Below are 14,296 nucleotides of genomic sequence, written 5' to 3'. Positions count from 1 at the left end.
CACAAGAACAGAAAACCAAACATCACATGTTCTCTCTCATAAGTGGGAGTTGAACAATGAGAACACATTACACGCTAGGGCCTGTCAGAGGGTGGGGGTCTAGGGGAGGGATAGCATTAGGAGAAATACCTAATGTAGATGATGTGTTGATGGGTGCAGCAAACCACCATGGCACGTGTATACCTATGTAACAAACCTGCATGTGCTACATATGTATCTCAGAACTTAAAGTATAATTAAAAAAAAAAAAAAGAAAGAAACTTATTTGGCCAGAGCTTGACATCTCCAGCATCTACTCAATGGATTTAGCCACCCTGATTTATAGCTTAAAGAAAACAAGATGCTCCACAGTTTCTTGAATATATTAGGATCTTCATAAATAGTAATGTATTGGCTGGATGTAATTCCCACAATAGTGACTTACTATTATTATCTGAGGTAGAGGGGAAATACAGTACTGATTCAGAGCACAAATTATGTGCCAGAGTGTCTGAATCACACTGCTATGGGACATGGGATCAGTGATTTTCAACAACAGTGTGACAGAATTGCCTACAGAAATGACGATAAAATTGGTAGGTGTTTTTGAGGGTTAAATAAGTTAATATGTCATGAAAAATTACACATTATCTTCCCTTATCCATTCTCCACCCTTTTAGGGTTTCCCAACCAAGGCCGTTCTGTGGCTCAAATCCAGGGGTCATCAGTCACATTACATTCTACAGGAATGGAAGTCTCAGGAATCACACAATGTGGTAGTCCTATCCCTTACATTTTTGGGTGATGGGATCTTGCTATGTTGCCCAAGTTGGACTCAAATTCCTGGGCTCAAGAGATCCTCCCACCTTAACCTACTGAGTAGCTAAGACTACAGGCACATGCCCAGTGCTTGGCTCTGTCCTTGGCATTTTAATAGAGACCATGGCTACTCAGCAAGTCACTAGATTTTCTTTCTTCACCCCAGGGAAGTCCATTCATGAGGCTAAATTCTGGATGACAGAATATGAACATAACCAATGGGTGCTTCTTGGAGGTCATATTCTTTAATTGAAGCTGCTCAGCCTGTAGTCTGCTATGTGGGCCTGGTTTTGGAGAGCCAACATTACCCAGATGAAGATCAAATCAGACAGAATGAAGTATAACAACACAGAAGGAACCCGGATTTCTGGAGGATTTTACATAGAAGTTCATGCTTCCCTGACCAGTCCTCCCATCTCTGTGTTGTTATATGAGAAAAAGCATGGCTGAGTGGTCTAGGCCCTGGATTGAGAAAGAAAGTCTAGATCTTGATTGATCCATTATACTTTAGATCTGTATAATGTAATTGCTTGGTCTGTTTCCTATTGAATACCTATGTATAAAGAACAAGAACTGTGCTTGGCACATAGTAAGTGCTCACTAAATGCTACCTACGAACTCCGTAAGTGCCAGCGCCAGTATTTGAAAACAGACAGCGCTGTGTATCTCCAAAGCCCACGTTCTTTCCTTTCCAGGAAGAAACGCTACCTCCAATGCACACAAACAAAAAAGCAGTTATTTGCTAGAAGCACTTTGGTTGCCAACTCTTTAAAATTTCTTATAGTTGCTGGGTTTTAAAAAAATTCCAATTTTCAAAACTATTCTCAATTCTAAATCATAATTTAAAAATATATCACTTGGCAAATTCTTTGACACCTGTACTTCTGACTCATTCATTTTAGTCACCCCAAAAAACACAGCACAGTGAGAAAAACAAGAGCTGAAAAAGGGCTACCTGCATATTCATAAGCTGAATTCTCTGACTGTTAGAAACAAAGGACTTGCATCTTCTGAACCATAATTTTTTTTTTGTGCTGATGAATGTAACTAGGCTCTCTTTGAAGAGTCCAACTTCAACCTGGTTTGAAGAGGAATTCCTATTCTATCATTCTTTATCTTCTCTCAGTACTTACCCTGAGAAAAACTGCCAAGAAGAGAAATTTTGTCCTTGAGATTAATTGTGCTTGGTATTTCAGAACCTGTTCTCATTGTGAATCCAGTCCTGGGGAAGAGTGCCTCCCACATCTTCTTCCAGTCATCCAGATACTCTAGTCTGCCCATCTCTTTCAAATTTCATAGACTTGTAACATACACAAACCATCCATTTCTACATATATGGCATGGACTATATTAGACTACTTCAGGAAAACAAAGAAACACACTGTCCAGTACAGCTTTACAATACTGAATTAAATGGCTAAAGGTCAAGTTCTCATGCCACGTATTTAAAAAGGCAGTCCAAGTGTTTTCTGTTCTACTGGGAAATATGTTGTTTTGAAGGCAACATAGAATCAAATAAAGCCTTCCCTTCTCCTCACCCCCCTCCCATATTTAGCCAAATTAATGTTCTCTCCTTCCATTTTCCCATAGCACCCTGTGCAAAATTCTATCAACGTTTCTTTCATTGTACTGTAAATATCTGTGCCCATGGTTTTTCCCTGAGTAGGCTCAGTGGGTCTTTCTTTCATTAGCTTCTAGGCATGATTGATCTCATTACTTTGCCCTTTTGCTTTGCATTGTGCATTTCATGTGTGGAGTTTCCAGTGTCATTTTATTATTGCAGTTGTTGAAGTAATTTAAATGGGCTCTAAGAATATACATACTGTTAGAAAAGTTACTTTTCAAAGTAAACATCACAGTTTTAGATATTTTTTAAAGGTCTTCAATTTTGCCCTGCTTTCTAAATCCTCCATGGTCTAAATATTCCATTATCTCTTTTGCAACCTCAAAGTGTCTCAAATTAAAAACTACACTTCAACTAAAGTCACAACCAATGAGGAAGGTTGGATTGTTCTCTTTTCTGGAGGATAGACACAGCAGGTATTGAATATTTCAGCAAAACTCAACTCCTAACAGCAGTAATGGTGCCATTTGGCACTAATGCATTGTCAGGAGTTAGAATCTGAAGGGTAGAGTTAGAAGCAAGGAAAAAAATATCAATAAAATTCAGCTCAGGCAGACAAGTATGTGGTCCATATTTGATGAAGGGATTATATGCATACATAAATAAATCATTAAAATCCACTCGCTAAGAGTCTGCTCAATTCACGGTGATTTGAGTTGCTGCTGGGGCAATGGTAAATCTAAACATAATTTGTTTGTTTGTAAGACGAGAAGGAAGAATTTGACAGATTTTAAACAGATACAGACAGTCCATTTTTACATTTGTAGAATGGTTAATATAATATTTGAGTAAAAATGTGAAGCACATTTTCCAATGTGTCTTCGTTTTTAAAAGAAGAGGAGGCTGGGCATGGTGGCTCATGCCTGTAATCCCAGCACTTTGGGAGGCCAAGGAGCTCAGGAGTTTGACGACAGCCTGGGCAACATGGCGAAACCCCGTCTCTACAAAAAATAAAATCATTAGCCAGGCATGGTTGGGTGCAGCTGTCATCCCAGCTAACTCTGGAGGCTGAAGTGGGAGGACAACTCAAGCCTGGGAGTGAAGGCTCCAGTGAGTGGTGACTCTGCTACTATATTCCAGCCTGGGTGACAGAGTGAGAACTTGTCTCAAAAACTAAAAAAAAATTAAAATACAAAAGAAGAAGGCCAGGTGGTGGCTTATGTCTTTAATCCCAGTACTTTGGGAATCCAAGACAGTAGGATCATTTGAATCCAGGAGTTCGAGACCAGCCTGAGCAACATAGCAAGACCCTTATCTCTACAAAATATTTAAAAAATTAGCCAGGCATGGCGTTGCATGCCTGCAGTCTCAGCTACTCAGGAGGCTGAGATGGGAGGATTGCTTGAACCCAGGAGGTCGAGGCTGCAGTGAGCCTGGATTGTGCCACTGCACTTCAACCTGGATGACAAAGTGAGACCCTGGTCTCAACAACAGCAACAACAACAAGGACAACAACAACAAAGGATTAAACTGTTACAGTTAAGTCCTATTCCAACACTTCCCAAGTTACCATCTAAATAAATCACAGCCTTTGGCAAGGCCACCATGCGTTATACTGAATACAGCACTGCTTTAAATAATATGACTCCAAAAGGAAGGAACAGACATTGTTGAATCTTCTGCATGGGTATTTTATGAAATCCTCACAACTCTCTAAGGCTGGTTTATTAATTGCATTCAAAGGTAAGAAAACTGATGAAGGAAGAATTCATAGCTTGCCCAATGGAGTATAGTCAGTCAGTGATAGAGACAGTATTCAGACTGATAATGGCTTTGTCTTTAATATTTCATGTTCATTCCATTGTCTCACACTGGTTGACATAAAATTCATTTCCAGAATTTTGGATTTCTGTGTATGTTTGTTAAAAAGGCGCGCGCGCACACACACACACACACACACACTCACACTCTTTACTTCTCTCTGTCAAGGTCCAATTTAAAATTTAGCTTCATCCTAAACCTCTTTTTCATCTTCAAGGCATGTCCTGGCTTGATCATATAATTCTTTTCTTGAGAATGAATATATTGTCATCAAGGAGGATGAGGGTGGAGAACTCATTCTCTGTTACAAGTAGTTTTGTCTCCTCAGATAGAAGAAAATAATTTTTAACCAAAGAAATATGTCAAACCTCATTTATATCCTCAATGAAATGCATGATTTTGGCTCCAAATAAGTGTTTAATAAAAAATATGTTAACTTACTAACTTGTATGATATTAGTGAGTGGTAATTCATTTCACACATTGAAGCTGCTTCTGCGTATGAGTGCAAACATATGTTGTATGAAGTATGTTTTTAAGTGAGGTGCTTGATGGGGCATTTTGGGAGCCTCTTTGTGTATAAAACTAATAATCATATTTCAGGTATGTTCAAATCTGAATCTTCAAATACTAGTTTTGCTTCAAATGGTAGTGGGCCTGTAAACTGAAGAGAAGACTAGAAAATACAGAATAAAGTTCAATGAAAATAATGTTAGGTTTGTATACTATAAAGTGTGATAGACTCACTGTTATCTACAGAAATGTATTTAACTTCCTGCAATTACTGACTTTCTGCTTCATAAACTCCCTACTTCGAACCCTTCATTGCTCTCCTTGTGCCTCTTTTTTCTGGAGATGAAATTACACATGAACAGCAAGTCAATGGGTGGAAGGAAAAGTTAATCTTTTCTGAGAATGGCATACAGCTAAAGTCAGCTAAAGACCATGTATCTTTGTTGTATCACCACTTTCTCATATAGTACAAGAAAGAGCAAGAATACTTTTCAGAAGTGTGGTGGAGTCGTTCTCTTAAGCCTATCCTACCAGATGTTGAGGTCCTTAAAACACAAAATGTGTTTTCTAGTTGGTTGTTAACTTGTCAAAGCATTTAGTATTTTCTCTCTCTCTCTTTTTTTTTTTTTTTTTTTTTTGAGATGGGGTCTCACTCTGTCACCAGCCTGGAGTGCAGTGGTGTGATATCAGCTCACTGAAACCTCTGCCTCCAAGGTTCAAACGATTCTCTTGCCTCAGCCTCCCAAGTAGCTGGAATTACAGGTGCTTGCTAACACGCCTGGCTAATTTTTGTATTTTTAGTAGAGACAGGGTTTCACCATGTTGGCCAGGCTGGTCTCCATCTCCTGACATCATGATCTGCCTGCCTTGGCCTCCCAAAGTGCTGGGATCACAGGTAAGCCACTGCACCCAGCCTACTTGCCTTTTTAAATATGAGAAACGACTACCATTAAATATTGCAGCCAAAGACACTTCAAAGTGAGATACAGGAGGGTCGTAAGATCACATTCCATCAAGAACTTCAAGAAGACCTGAAAAAACCACGATGCTTCCTAAATTGAATACAAAATCTCTTGGGACTTTCAGTTTATAGTAAGAAAGTATTGCATATGGTTTTATATAGAAGAACTTTAGACTTATATGACTTTATAGAGAGCCTTAAAATTCGTCATGAATTTATATTACTCTCATTGGTATTATATATTTCAAAGAAAAGATGGAGAGATATTAATGATACAAATAAGCAATTGTTTTAGAAAAACCCATGATTTTCAGAGACTGGATTAGAATTTGTGTAACATCAAACCGTAGCACTAGTAAAGAAATGAGCAAAAAAATTAATTAATTAATTAATAATTAAAAATATGGCTTTTAACACATGACATTTTGGGAACCATCTGGAGATTCTGTTTAGCATGTACTTCAGCATCACTTGTGGAACTTTTGAAAACATGCTTATTCTATTCTGGCTCCATCCCTGGAATCTGAATATGCAGCTTGGGCACCCATACTGATAATTTTAAACTTCCCCAGAAGATCCTATGCATAGCCAGGACTGAGAACCGCTGGTTTAGAGACTCTAGGTAGAACTACTTAAGTAGCTTTATCAAGCCTATTGTTTTAGCCCTGTTTAAAGCTTTTTTGAATTCGGTACTTTTTGGCTTTTATTTTCTGTAGGAAGAAGCTAATATTGGTACTTAAAGGCTCTGTGTTTCAGATAGAACCTTAGCTTACAGGCCTCAAGTAGGATTATTTTGAACGTTTTTAAAATCTACAGCTGATGTTGCTATTTTAGAGCATTTTCAGTCTCAACCCAGCTGTACTCCTCATGCTACAAACGTGATATTTCTTATAATGAGAAGCAATAGAAATGGTGCCAAGCAATCAAGTCAACATAAAATCTCTGTTTAGCTTAAACACTGTTCCACTACAAAGATCACATAGAAAGTAAATTAAATATCATGAAGATTAATAATTGTTAACATTTATTGAGTTCTTACTATGTGTCAATCAAGTACATAACACCAATTTTAATTTAATAACAGAATGAAGTGGGTAATATTATTATTCCCATTTAGGGTAACTATTATTTCTATTTACTATTATCCCATTTATGGAGAGGAAAGCAATATTTAGGAAATTTAAATCCTAAAGGTAGTCCCGGTGCTAGCCCCTAACTATGGCTAGCATCAAGGTCTATCTCATTTCATACTTACTCTTCATACGCCACTATGTCACTCCAAACCGACAGTTACCACTTCTCTATAATGACACAAAATTAAACTAGCAAGATTCCACCTTTTCTTTCCTTTCAGTTTAACCTGAGTTCTGTTTTACTATGTGTTACCTAGTAAACAGTAATAATGTACAAATAACTGCATAGCAATATATAGTCTGATTGCGTGTACTTTAAGCAATATACATCTCTTATCCCTACCCTTTTCCAAGAGTGAAAGATCCCTGAATAGCACGTTAGTAACTAAAATGGCAGGGGAGGTGGTAGTGGTATGAACAATCCTAATATTTTGAGACAGATCCTAAAATATCTGGCTAATAAATATTTTCCCTTTAGAACCTGGGATTCCTTTTTAGAATCTATTTCTACTGAGGAAGTGCAGGATAGAAGGAAGTTAGATTACCTGAAACATATAAAACCATTCCACATGTGGGGCTTCTAAGGTTACCCTAACGGCTTCTCCTGAAATAGCAACACTTATGCCCGTACACCTCCCATTCGGGAGAACTGCCAAGCTGATAGTTCACGCCTGCTGGTGGAGATAAGGGGAGAACTGCATTCCTTGTTTCTTATGTTAATGGTAGCCATAGCTCCCCTGTCCAGTTAAGGGAAAGGCTACACTGCCACTGTATTTGTTTACTAGTGCGGCTGTAACAAAATATCACAGGCTGGGTGGTTTAAACAATTGAAATTCATTTTCTCACAGTTTTGGAGGCTAGAATTCCAGGATCAGGGTGTCGGCGGGTTTGGTTTCTTTGACGGCCTCTCTCTTTGGCTTGAAAATGGCCAACTTCTCGCTGTTTTCTCAGTCTTTCCTTTCTGCTTATATATCTGGGTTCAAATTTCCTCTTCTTAAAGGACACCAGTCATTTTGGATTAGGGCTCACTCTATAAAGACTTCATTTTAACTTAATTAGTTCTTTAAAGATGTTTTCTGTAAATACGCTCAAGTTTAGAAGCACTGGGTGATCAGGACTTCAACCTATGAATTTTGAGGGACAAAATTCTGCCCATAACACTCTTCTTCTTTCTTTGAACAGATAATTATCCTCTTCTATTTTATTCATAGAACCTCTATTCTTTCAACTAACCTAAGAACCCAAATCCTCCTTACAATGAGGTAGAGGTGAAGAGAAGAAGAAGGGGATTCCTGACTTTCATTTTCACACAGTTGCTCCTTGCACAGTTCGTTGAAAGCTGGCAATTCAGTAAACAAAAATTTCTGCTGCCACAGCATCTATAACTGCAACTAATTCGATCATTGAGTGTTTTTAGGCAGAATGACATTGAGAGTTATCATGCGTGTCAGGTGATTTCGATCACACTAGTGTACATAAACAATTTGGGTGAGCCCGATTTAATGCCTTTTCTACTTTTCCTTCCTCAGTAAGGTGGCTAGTGGAGAAAAGCTGAGCATACTTACATTTGAGCACCTACTATAAGCAGGGTTTTGCCACAAAAGTTGTAAACCTTCAATTTGAGCAGCCTTTTAAACATCATAAGAGATATTCATATGCATGAAAGGATAGGATGTACATTATCTCAAAATAATTTGCATCAACATTGCTACCCGCAATTATCCAGATATATTTATTACCTAGGAAAATGTAACTAGTCTACTATTCCAAATATCCCCTTCCCTTCCAGCAGACTGTAAGCCCTCAGCCTTTCCTACATGAAAAGTCTACACTTCCCTCTGCTTTGCCACGTTTCCATCTTTTCAGCAACGCTGAATGGGAGACAGACAGCAGAGCAGCTGCATTTCCAAATTAGGAAACAGTATTGGAAGAGTTAAATGAATTTCCCTAAATCACAGAACACAAAGGTGGGGAATGAAAAGTAAAGTTCTTCCTTTCTAACTTACTAACTTTAAAACTCTATGTAGTAGGGAGGATTTCGAAACTAGCATAAACTGATAGTGGTTAGCATACCACATAGCAGACATTTAATAACTTGTGCAGACATTTAATAAACTATGTCAAATGTGCTCAGGTATTGGCTCTGGCTGAAACAGCTTCAATGAATGGAGGCTTTGGCATTTCCCTGTCTCCCGAAGCCACTAAGGCAGTATTTCTGCTCACTTCTAGACCTTTCACTGGGCTATGACACACTCATTCTTCACTTCTATCAGCTCCAAATGTAGACCCCTGTCTATCAGTATGGGTGAGGGCACATGAATATCTCTCAGGGAGGGACTTTCGTGTGGCTCACGTGACATCAATGGATTTATTTCATAACTGCATCCTAGACCCAGGGAGTCACATACTAACATTTTATTCTATCATGTCCTATGATTTTGACAAATTGGATTGAACCAGAGTGAGCAGGCCACTTGTAGTATCTCCCACTCATTCAGTTATTAATATAATTCCAGTCATGCTACCATTTAGTCCTGTTCCTCTTGGTTCTATCTGAAAATCAGTGCTATAAAATACCATGAAAAACCTTGGTATCACACATCAATCCATATCTGCACATTACCATGAACATTCTCCAAATTGAACAGCAATGAAATAGAGATGTATTCAGAAGTTCCAGAAAGCTGGGAGGTTTTCATTAAGTGGAAATTACATAAGAAAATAGAAACTGTAATGGGAAAATATTTTGAAATTTCCATAAGAAAATAGTTATTTGGTGGATATTTTATGGTTAACGTTTTTCTTCATTGGCCTTAACAAAAACAAATACAAAACTTATTCACTAACTGTGGCACACTATGAACCCAATTATGTAGACTCAAGAAATCAGGTAAACTGAATGTCTGAAACATAACGTGCCCAAACCTTCCTTGATCACCCATGCCTGATGTCCTGATTCAAAAATTTAAGCCTACATAAAATAGATGATAAGGCAGCTGTGAGTGCTGGCATTGTAGATACTCTACATATATTTATTCTAAGAATCATCTATTCTTTAACCAAGGTCCATCGGAGAAATTCTTGAAAAACTGTATGTATGAAAGAGAGGAGGGAGCAGAAATGTCCTGCAGCTTTTTGTTAGTTAGTTTTCTTTTTTTCATTTTTTAAAACATTTTTAAAGATGTGTAAGACCCCAAGTGAAAGAAACATTGCCTCAAAGGCATTTAATGTACCATTCTTAGTATATTTAAAAAAAGCAATAAAATATTTGCTAGTGAGAAATGAAACATCTTCTTTTGGTGCAACGTTTCAACCAAAAATCATGTTGGAGGAAAGCATGTCTTATTATAAAAGCTTAGTTAAATTATTCAGACTCTGTGAACAGAGTGTAAACCTATGATTCATTTTTTTTTGACCCTGCAAAACGGTAACTTGATTGAAACTAATTAGTTCTTTTACTTTTACTAATGCAATCACATTTTTAAAGCCATGTGTCAATATGATTAAGACTCAAAATAGTGACTTAAGACACTAATTTATATGATGAATTTAATGCCACTGTTAGACACAATAATTTAAAGCACTGTGATGTCAAGTTTTGCAAAATAAATTTACTAATTCAAAATGTAGTGTTATCAGATAAATTATACCATGCTTTAAATAAATTCTAAGCTTTAAGTGTTCACTATTTCATTTATTTTTTTCCATATTGATTTAATATGCAGTATGTATCAAAGAGGTACCCAAAGAAGAAGTCTGGCTCCCTGAATAGACGAAGCTTAGAGTCATGGGGGAAGATAGAGAACATACATATAATTACTAAATAATGTGGTAAGTGTTACGATAGGGGTATGTGTGAAGCTCTGGGGGACAATGACAAAGGCAACTAGGAATGCTACAGAGGGAAGATAAGGTCAATTTATCCTAATAATTAGTGCATGTAATTCAATAAATAGAACAAATACACTACCTTAAGGCAACGCTGCTTAACTCATGACTATTAGCAGGGACGCGAAGTACAGAAAGTATAGAAAATCAGAGAACATATATTTAGTCCAACATTTTTCTCTTAATTCAATTACTTTAGACATGTTACTGAACTGCTTGGATGGGCTCCAAGGAAAGGCCTCTTTACGATGGCTGTTACTCTATTACAAACCACGTTCCAGTCTATTTTATCATACAACGTATTTTATCTGCTAGATACTATTTTCAGGGTTTGAAAGAAGCTATAAATCTTTACATAAATGGAGAAAAAGTTCAAAAAATTGTAAACACAATTCTGTGACAAATGGCCAACGTACCTGTCGCTTACTTGTGGTTATGATATGCTAAGGCAAAGAAGGACGAAACAAGACATGATTGTTGGAAACAGAAATGAAAATAGATAGGACTTTTCCTGAATATCAGTTGATTGCTCTGATGTGGGTGTGGAAGCTATTACCTACATTCTTTCTGGTAGAAGCAAGATGAGGATTTCAACCAAGGGTTTAGCTCTATTTTCCACATGAGGTAGGGGGCAGATGGGCAGTGGCAATGGGGTATCTGACATTAAAAACCTGTCACTTTAATCTTGGTAGGCGTCCCGAGAGAATTCTCCAGGTGCATCAAAAGTAGAACTGGAGCTATGGCCAGTGAGGTGGGGCAGAAGAACAAGAAATGATTATTTCTGTGGCCACAAAGAATAGCATTCCTGTCTGATACAGCTTTGGTCACTTGGCTGCTCCCCAGAAGCATGAATACTTCTGAGAAACAGCAAGATAGAAATCTAGTGTGGGAAGTTAAAGGAGATTCCGGAGGGGAGGGAAAGATTCCCGTCAAGCCTCTGGCCACATCCAGGGCTTCCCTTTCAATGAGTTAATATAAACATCAAACCGAGTGCTGAATCAATGAATTCACCTACTTAATTTTGTAGTTAATTAGTGGAAGCTAGTCTGAAATTAAGTGCTTACCCTGCGGAATAGCCACACACACGTGGACGCACACATACACAGATACACACACACAAAAGGAACTGCAATATGAAGATGGACTTGGCTAGACGTGGATAGTAGTAGGGATACATATATTTGGTAAGCATAATGAAAAAGGAGACAGAGGAGGGCAAGAAGTAGCAAAGAAAGGAAATAAGCCATCCAGAATGTCTGAGAAGGGGAACTAGAAAAATGTATTTCCATTCTCTCTGGCAAAGACAGTCCTGTTACCTGTAAATAGTTCTGTGAAATAGCTCAGAATCTTAGATAGCTAAAAAGAATACCAGAGAGCATCACAATCAAACTCCTTATTTCACAGAAACATAAGGTTCTGGAAAGAGGTAACTTACATAGTCCTACAACCAGAGCATAGCAGCATCCTCAATGGAATGTCACCTTTGACAGTTACATTCAGCATTGGGAAACAGCCATTACAAAGGTACTGCTAAGAAGCTAAAGTGATAGACACCCATATTTCTTATTTCACTTGCAACCACCTGCTCAAGGTTATTTTCAAGGACTCTAATGTTTATAGCAGTGTCCTAGACTATCGAAGTGAATAATAGACATGGTGGTCATTTGTCACACACTTGTGCAATTCTATCTATATGACTTCATTTCTTGCTAAGTGTTGACATTAGAATTAAAAAATAAATACCTTCTACTATCATAATCCTTCACCACCTTTAACAAAAGGATATTTTGATCCCAATGAAATAACAAGAGAAAAATAAATGAGTCTGTCTTTTAAACGTAGAAATTTAATTATGTGAGAAAGACACTATATTCTACTTCTTTGCTTTCATCTGTTATTGCAAGATTCATCATTATACCTGCCACTTGGCAGTCTAGCTTCAGGGACCATTGCTGCATATTAGAATAATATGCAAACAGGGCAGATTTGAAACGTTAAATGTAACAACTTCATTCTGCTCCTTAAACATTAATAGAACCAGAGGCTGGAAAAAGAAACATCTTGTACACATGAGCATTTCCCATGGGACATCCTGGGAAATCCACCCATCATATCTATACTACAGAATAACAAAAGCAGGTAGCCCTCTGAAGCACCATGAAGCCCACAGAAGCAGGTTGCCCTGACTAGGGAGCTCCAGACTGCTGCTAAGCAAACAGCCGCCGGAGACCTAGAGCTCTAAATTACTGCTCATCCACTACCAGTTCTCTAAAAAGACACCATAGGAAACTCAGCAAAAGAGAGTTGCTTTTATTTCAAAGTCAACACACCACTAGGTGGGTTCCCCTAATGAAGGTTGCCTGGCCTGAAGTGGAGTCTATGGGGCTATCTATTAGAAAGATTAATAGAAATCTAACCAAAAAATCATGATTTCATTTGAATTTTTAAAAACGTTAAGATCAGCAGTTGAAAGCTTGTGAAGAACGTTCTTTCCAGTCGCAAAGCATCTATTGGGTATCCACTATACATAAGGCATGAAGGCAAGGACCCAGAGGTGTACGTCAAACGGCTGACCTCAGAGAGCCTTCCTGCTAAAAGCAGGAAGAAATAATAAGCACATAGAACAATTATCCATGCAAAACAAGATACTGGAAATAAAAACCAATATGGCGTAGCCAGGAAATACATGTTGGAATTGAGAGAGAGAAGAGGAGCTCAGATATAGAGGCTCTCTGGAGGAGATTTTGGTTACAGGGCTGGCATATATTTTATGAGTGAAAGTTTGTTAGTAGAACAGCATAAAAACAGTGTGTTATGATTATTTGGAAGACAAATAACATGATAAAGATGGATTGGAAGGAGAAGGGCAAATCAGGGCGTGATTACATTACAGTTACCTGGGCCTGGTAAGTACTAAATGCTGAGTTAGAATAGGGAAGGGACATATTATAGCGACGGTAGGAAGCAAGACACAGCAAACAATAGTGACTAGCAGGAATCCTCTTCCACTTGTCTTTAAAAAGTCTTAGATTTAGGGATAAGAAGCCACAACTGATATTCAAGCTACTTTTATTTGTACAGAAAGTGTTCAGTCAAATATGGAGCGGGCAATAAGGAAAATCATTCTCAGATGTCAAACCATGCCCCGAATCTATAGTGTATTGCCTCAATATGCACTTCTTCTCCTTGTACCTTGAATAACAGAGAAAGATAAGGGGCACCCGTCTTGAGAAGGCCCTTTAGGAGAAGTCATGTGGGAATTCAGGACATAGATAAATTGGTGGGAATCAAGTGTGTGTGTATGTGTGTGTTCAAGCGAGCAAAGGTTTGTGTCCACAGTTTCTGCAATCACGCTGTGTCATGCCTGTCTACACTGCTGCTGCAGTGTCTGTGTCATAAGCAAACTAAAGGGTTCTATGCTGAAAGAGTAAGTAAACTGATTGGGGGCATTGCCTCGCATCTGGACCGATGCCCGGATAAGCTGAAAATGGCAATGTTGTTTAGTACCTTCATAGGAAAGGCGGCAATGACGGTATTCCAGAGTTAGATCACTCTATGTCTTCCTGCCTCTCCCATGCACTATCCTGGTGGGGAAAAGAGCATTAAGAGCTGTGGAGGA

The 14,296-nt window shown here is 38.2% G+C and overlaps 1 protein-coding gene across 25 annotated transcripts in view; it reads right to left on the bottom strand.

The window, feature by feature from the left end:
• Positions 1-14,296, bottom strand: part of LRRC4C (leucine rich repeat containing 4C) — a 1,360,095-nt gene that overhangs the window by 145,768 nt on the left and 1,200,031 nt on the right. The window lies entirely within an intron of this gene.

This window comes from Aotus nancymaae, unplaced genomic scaffold, assembly GCF_030222135.1.
Source record: "Aotus nancymaae isolate 86718 unplaced genomic scaffold, 86718_ANA_hifiasm-v0.15.2.pri h1tg000059l, whole genome shotgun sequence".
Lineage (NCBI taxonomy): Eukaryota > Metazoa > Chordata > Mammalia > Primates > Aotidae > Aotus > Aotus nancymaae.
Note: the sequence above shows the minus strand (reverse complement) of the source record. Positions and strands in the feature narration are given on the sequence as shown.